This window comes from Macaca nemestrina, chromosome 6, assembly GCF_043159975.1.
Source record: "Macaca nemestrina isolate mMacNem1 chromosome 6, mMacNem.hap1, whole genome shotgun sequence".
NCBI classification, from domain to species: Eukaryota; Metazoa; Chordata; class Mammalia; order Primates; family Cercopithecidae; genus Macaca; species Macaca nemestrina.
In genome coordinates, this window is record NC_092130.1 from 91,743,272 (window position 1) to 91,750,703 (window position 7,432).

At 33.4% G+C, this 7,432-nt stretch overlaps 1 pseudogene; it reads left to right on the forward strand.

Moving 5' to 3' along the window:
- Window positions 1–5,054: 5,054 nt before the first annotated feature.
- On the forward strand, window positions 5,055–5,683 carry LOC105475226 (large ribosomal subunit protein eL14 pseudogene; annotated as a pseudogene).
- Window positions 5,684–7,432: the final 1,749 nt, after the last annotated feature.

Consider the following 7,432-nt stretch of genomic DNA (forward strand, 5'->3'; position numbering starts at 1 on the left):
TTTAATTTGTATTTTATTCCTTTACATTTTGTGATATATATATAGCACTTATTTTGTAATACATTATACCATTAGGCTGGTATAATCATATTGTATATATTTACATACATTTATATAAATATTATATAACATATAAATGATATATGTTATATATAATATATTAGATAGATTTACATATTTTGTATTATATATACTCATGTATCTATATATTTATATTTTATATGTAAATAAGTTTATATTTACATATATAATATCTATTATACATAAATACATATTACATTACATACATAATATGTAAGTATATATTTACACATATATTATATATAAATATATATTTATAAACAGAACCAATGGAATATGAGTATATACTATTGAATATGAATATATGTGTACATTGTTTTACATACATAATTATTTTCATCTAAAGAAGACATTTCTCTAGGATTTAAAATTTGAGTTATATATTGATATATTTCTACCATCCAGCATCTACCACAATGGTAAGGACACAATAAAGTGTTTATATATCTTACTAAATGTTTTGCTGGAAGACTGTATTTAATTGTGAAAATACATTTGGAAACATTTCTATCACATTCAAACTTCAGGAACCATGTAGAATGACTGTAAAGTAACAAATTTGATATTAAAAATGAGCTAATAATAGTATCAGAAAACTCTATATTCTTCAGTAGTCATGATATGTAGTAACCACTTTCATTTTAGCAAAATAAAAACAAAGAAACCCAAGTATCACTTCTGCAATATAGTGTCAAAATCTATAGCTTGTATGAAAACTAAATCTTGTTCCGCACTCATAGTTAAGATCCTGATGCATTTTTCCTGGAGGAGACATTCTACAGGAAACTTTGTTTCTGGCAAAGCTTATGCTATCTTGAACTAAGTAAACAGTTCATAAACTGTCTACTAGAAGTCAGCAGTAAAAAATCAATCCCTGAAACATTCACTAGACTGGAAAAAAAAAAAACAACTTCCTGAGATACGAAAAAATTTATTCAAAGCTTACACCCAACTCATGTGTCAAGCAGAAATTTGTTTGAAATTCCCAGTTTAGAGAGTATATGATCTCTTACTAGAGCTAGTAAGAATCATTTCAGCAATATTTAACCTGGGGGAGAATGTTGTGGTCTACAGCTGCGAAGCCAGTTAAAAACAAGACAATCAAAGTTAACTTTACTCTTAACAGTGATCTTGCAACTATCTACTCCGAAATCTTGAACTTCGTCCAACTTAGTCCAACTCTTTCTCATTTTAATGACCCTAACTCTTGCTATTCAGTAGAAAATAATGAAAAACAGCAAAATCCAAGAACTGTTTGAGTATGTATATTTATAAGTAAAATAAAAAAAAAATAAAGCCAAGTAATGTTATTATGCCTCTTTTCGTAGTTGTATATGTAAATTATATATGCATCCTATTAATGTTTCTGAACTATTTTGAGTAAAAACAGATTATGTCTGGGGATATTCACACTTCCTCATACACACTTATCCTTTGAAATTAGATATATTCACACTGGCTTAGCTTTTTTTTTAAATGTTTATTTTCTTAGTTAAATAATGAACCCACATTCTGGTGGTAGATATGACACAACTGGGTTAGTAAATATAGAAGCAACAACAGTCTAGTCATTATTATTAAAAGTTCTTTATCAGTTGACTTTTTGGTATGTTTTATAATATTAATATATGGGGTCATAGCAAACCTATAGCATTTTTTCATTTTACGTATTTTATTGTTGCACAATAAGCAAACAGTAGTTTCTAAAGTGTATGTGTTCAGCTCACTAATAGTTCACAAAGTGAACACATTTATGTAATCAGCACCTATGTCAAAGCAAGTTGAATATATACCAGTCATCCTATAGCTGTTACACTACATGACAAGGGTAATCGCTATTCTGACTTCTAGGAATATATACATATATATAAAAATATATATATTCTAGCCATTTTTAAAACAGTATAAAAATAAATTATGCAGAATGAACAATTTTGTGTTTTTGGCTTCTTTGGCTTAATATTAGCTGTGGAAGATTCACTCATGTTTTTGAATATGGTTTTGGTTCAATTATTCTTTTTGCTATACATGTGTTAATAGTAGCCCATTGAATGAATATACCACAATTTATTTATCCATAATTCTGTGCATATGTATTTGAGATTTTATTGTACCAAGGCTTGTAAGAAAAAAAAAGCTGCTATAAACATTATTTTACTTGTCCATTAGGGAATACACGTAGAAATTTATTTTGGGCATACTAGAACTATGTATATGTCTATAAGCAATATGGGGTTTCACTGTGGTCTCGATCTCCTGACCTTGTGATCCGCCGTACTCAGGAGGCTGAGGCAGGAGAATGGCGGGAACCCGGGAGGCGGAGCTTGCAGTGAGCCGAGATCGCGCCACTGCACTCCAGCCTGGGCAACAGCGTGAGACTCCGTCTCAAAAAAAAAAAAAAAAAAAAGAAATATGGGATATGTTTATCGGGGGGTTAATAGATGTCAAATAGTTTGCTAAAGTGTTAAGTTTATGAGATCTGTTTTACTTCATCTTCTCACTAAAACTTGAAATTATCTTGTTTTCTTTTCTATTTTTGTTTCACTCATAAAGCTCTTTGATCTATTGTATAGCTTTGGGACATGAGTTGCTTTTCTTAGATAACATCAAGCATGTTTTAAATTTATTTATTGTCTATTTAGTTAGCTTACTTTTAGAGTAACTGTCTACACCTGTGTTATTTTTCTTTTGGTTGTCTAACTTTTTTGATTCTTAATTTTTTTAATCTTCTGAGTATAACATTATTGATTTTTTTTGTGTCCTGTGTAATAAATATTTGCTTACACCAATATCATAAGATATTTTTCTGTTTGTTTGTTTGTTTTCTAAATGCTCACTTGTTTAACCTTTCAGATTTAGGACTGTAATATATAAGGGAAATTTTTTGTCTATGTTGTCAATAATATATTAAAAATCATTTTCCTATATTTGTACCCAATCAACATAGAACCATTTGTTTTAATAAAACATTTTAACACCCTAGTATAGTGCTTTAAGTTTAAGTCAGATCAATGTATATGAGTGACTGCACTGCTGGAGTCCTCCACCCCTTCTTCTTCTTCTTTTTTTTTTAATTTCCTTGGTCAGTTTGTCTATTTTTGATAGAAAAAAACAAACAAAACTCATACACACATACGCATACATACATACATACATACATAAAGGTTGAAAGTGAAAGAAAAGAAAAAAATTATCATGCAAACACCAACAAAAAGATAACTGGTATAGCTGAATTATTATAAGACTATCCATATACTTTTAATAACAAGCTTTTTGAAAAATAAAAGAGATGTTTAATAATAAGAAAAGGTTCAGTCCAAAAGAAAAAAGTTGTAATTCTAATTATGTGTATATCAAAAAACAATTCTAAAACACATTTTACAAAAAATATATGGAATTAAAAAGAGAAGTGTACAAATCCACAGTGATTGTAGAAGACTTTAATACAGATCTTTGTATTAGAGCAAGTAGTTACAAAACAAAAGAAAGATAACAGCTAAAAAATCCATTTAGCCAACTTGACCTACTGATATGTAGAACAATGGAAAAAATAATGTCTGAGGATTTATTCCTTTCAGGTGCATGAGGAAATGTCACAAAAACAACTGTATTAGTCAGGGTTCTCTAGAGGGACAGCGCTAATAGGATATATAGAGGGGAGTTTACTAAGGTGTATTGACTCACATGATCACAAGGTGAGGTTCCACAATAGACCATCTGCAAGCTGAGGAGCAAGGAAGCCAGTCCTAGTCCCAAAGCTGAAGAACGTGGGGTCCGAAGTTCAAGGGCAGGAAGCATCCAGCAGGGGAGAAAGATGTAGGCCCGAAGACTAAACCAGTCTCGTCTTTCCATGTTATTCTGTCTGCTTTTATTCTGACTGTGCTGGCAGCTGATTAGATTGTGCCCACCCAGACTGAGGGTGGGTCTGCCTTTCCCAGTCAATTGACACAAATGTTAATCTCCTTTGGCAACACCGTCACAGACACACCCAGGAACAATACTTTGTATCCTTCAATCCAATCAAGTTGACACTCAATATTAACCATCACGATAAACATAAGCTAATTCATCTAGAGAGCCTCATCACATTTCAAAGGATGGAAGTCATTCTTAAAAAAAAAAAAATTAAGGCTGGGTGCAGTGGTTCTTGCCTGTAATCCCAGCATTTTGAGAGGCTGAGTTGGTGGGATCACCTGAGGTCAGGAATTCGAGACCAGCATGGCCAACATGGCGAAACCCCATCTCTACTAAAACTACAAACATTAGCTGAGCATGACACACGCGCCTGTGGTCCCAGCTACTCGAGAGGCTGAGGCAGGAGAATCGCTTGAGCCCGGGAGATGGAGGTTGCAGTGAGCCGAGATTGTGCCACCGCACTCTAACCTTGGTGACAGAGGAATACTCTGTTTCAAAGAAAAAAAAAATTATAATACATTAACATTACGCTAAACATAAGAAGTAAGTACGTAAGTTTAAAGAAAACAAAATAACAGCTTGTATATGAGGCAATGCACTTCAAAAGGATTAACAAAAACAATTAGGAAATATATTTACATGCATAATATTGAAGATATGGCACAAGAAATCATGGGAGATGAATATTGATTTGAGAGAGATGTATTGTTTGTTTTGTTTTTTAAAAATAACTCATTTAAATTGTTAAATTTCAAGGATAGAGAAATAAATTTTCAGGCATTAGGCAAGCAAAGCAAATCATCCCTTAGGGTAAAAATAAAAATAATCAGTCTGGTGTTTGTTCTTTTAATGCTAAGAAGTGAAGCCAGAAAACAATGAAAAATTCGAATTCCAGTGTCTGGTCACAGACTCCTTAAAGCAAAATAATCATATCTGTCAGCATACTTACATTATGTGTAGCATTATAGAACAAATGTAGAAATAGTAACAACACTAATATGTGTAACATTTGAAGAAGCAGTGTAGAGTAGGGATCGATCTACATAAGGTGTTCAAGTATGTCAGAGGTTGGCCAGGTGGCCTAAGTCTCCTTTGGACCTCATGCCAGAAAGCTGCTCCCGATTGTAAATGTTATTGATCAAAACAGGACTTTGGTTGATGGACATTGCACTAGGGTAAGGAGACAGGCCGCTCCTTTCAAATGCATGTGGCTCACTGACTTCATCGTCAAGTTCCTACACAGCACCCTCCGGAAGTATGTCCGAGAAGCCTGGCAGAAGGCCAATGTCAGTACAAAATGGACAGCCACAAGGTGGAACAAAAGGATTGAAGCCACAGAAAGGAAAGCCAAGATGACAGATTTTGATAATTTTAAAGTTATGAATGCAAAGAAAATGAGGAGCAGAATAATCAAGAATGAAATTAAGAAGCTTCAAGAGGCAGCTGTCATGAAAACTTCTCCCAAAAAAACACCTGCTGCTAAAGGTGCTGCTGCAGCTTCTGCAGCTGCTATTAAAGTTCCAGCAAAAAAGACATGACCACTGTAGGAAAGCAGGCTCCAGCCTAGAAGGCTCCTTCCCAGGAAGCCACAGACCAGAAGGCAGTGCCTCTTCCAAAAGCTCGGAACGGTCAGAAAACTCCAGTTCCGAGAGCACCTGCTCCAAAGTCATTTGACAATATTGCATAAGAGGCTGTTATGAAAGTAAATAAAGGTTCTTTTTGACATGTTCAAGACTTTTTTAAAAATCTAATTTGTCTGGGAAAGCCACCAAAGATTAGATTTTCATAATCTTGTATTAATTTAACTCTTCTGTTCCCCCCTTGATCCACTGCTATTTGTATATTTTGATAAGCTTGTGCATAACTCTGTAACACAGAAAACAGCTGATGGCTAGCTAGATCCAGTTCTTCCTCAGATCAGGCATTTTCAATAAAACAAAAATAGTAATACGTAAGTATCATGTCCTGAAGAGACATTAGCTCAATCTCTCAATACATTTGATTACAAATTTCAATATAAGAAAATAATAATTATTTTAACAAGGTCTGTGCAGAATTATCTTGGTCATGACTGTTCAGCCAAGGGTATTTCTTTTCCTCTGGTACAGGGAGTACATCTCTCACATGGGTAGTTTTATCTCCTCTTTCCAGTATGAAAAGAGATTAGAATGACATTTTTACCTTTGCTGCTTTGGAAGCACCTTTAGCTCAAAATAATTCTTATACCCACAAGGCACAGTTGGGGGTACATATTCTGCCATCCATCAATATCTGTCATTTTATCGTTTGTTTCCCAGTTGACGTATCAGTTTTCAATTTGTTTTACCTCATCCTGCCTTCTTTTAGATGAATAAAATACTATCAGCCTGTTTTTCCTCAATTTATTTATGCATGCATGTTTTATTGTGCTTTAAGTAGTGTTCAAGATTTACAACATGGATTATTCACTTAGTTGATAAAAATTATTACTTTCAAACATTCCCCACAGTCCTAAAATCTTATACACGAATTCTATTTAATTTTTATACCTTGCGTCATTGTATTCATACATTTTAGTTAATATTCGGAATTCCCTAGATGTTTTTTATTTGTCTGGTACTGTCAATGTTGCATAAATTTCTCTTTTTTTTTTTTTTTTTTTTTGAGATGGAATCTCGCTCTGTGGCCAGTCTGGAGTGCAGTGGTACGACCCCAGTTCACTGCAACCTCTGCCTCCCAGGTTCAAGTGATTCCCCGGTTCCAGCCTCCTGAGTAACTGAGACTACAGGCGCACGCCACCACGCCCTGCTAAATTATGTGTTTTTAGTAGAGACAGGATTTCACCATGTTAGCCAGGATAGTCTCAATCTCCTGACCTCATAATCTGTCTGCCTCAGCCTCCCAAAATGCTTGGATTACAGGTGTAAGCCACAGCACCCAGCCATAAATTTCAATTTTAAACTCATACTTCAGTCTTTGTTTCCCTTCATCTATTCTTACAAGTCTGTGTTTCCTTCTTAATAGTAATTTGCCATAATAATTTTTATTTCTTTAGAGCAGGTTTTCTGGAGATAAATCCCCCAGTTTTGTTGTTGTGGGTGTTATCTAGAAGAATTTGTACTTCTATTATTTAAAGTATATTGAGTATACTTATTCTTTCTTTGTTGTTATCAAGGAGTATCTAGACATCACAATTCTAGCATAAAAATTGTATTATTATTTTTTGTTGAAAAAGTCTTAACTTTTATTGTGGGTTTTTGATGTATATATATCTAAAATTTCTATTTAGAGACTTCCTTATATTTTGGATATCCACTTTCAAACTAATTGCAATATTAATATAAATTATTCAACCAGCATGTAAATATGAAGCAGAATAATAAAAAGAATAAGAATATTTCAGGGTTCTTGCAGCCTAGACCTAATTTGTATTACTATGTCTTGCTTTCTCAAAGCA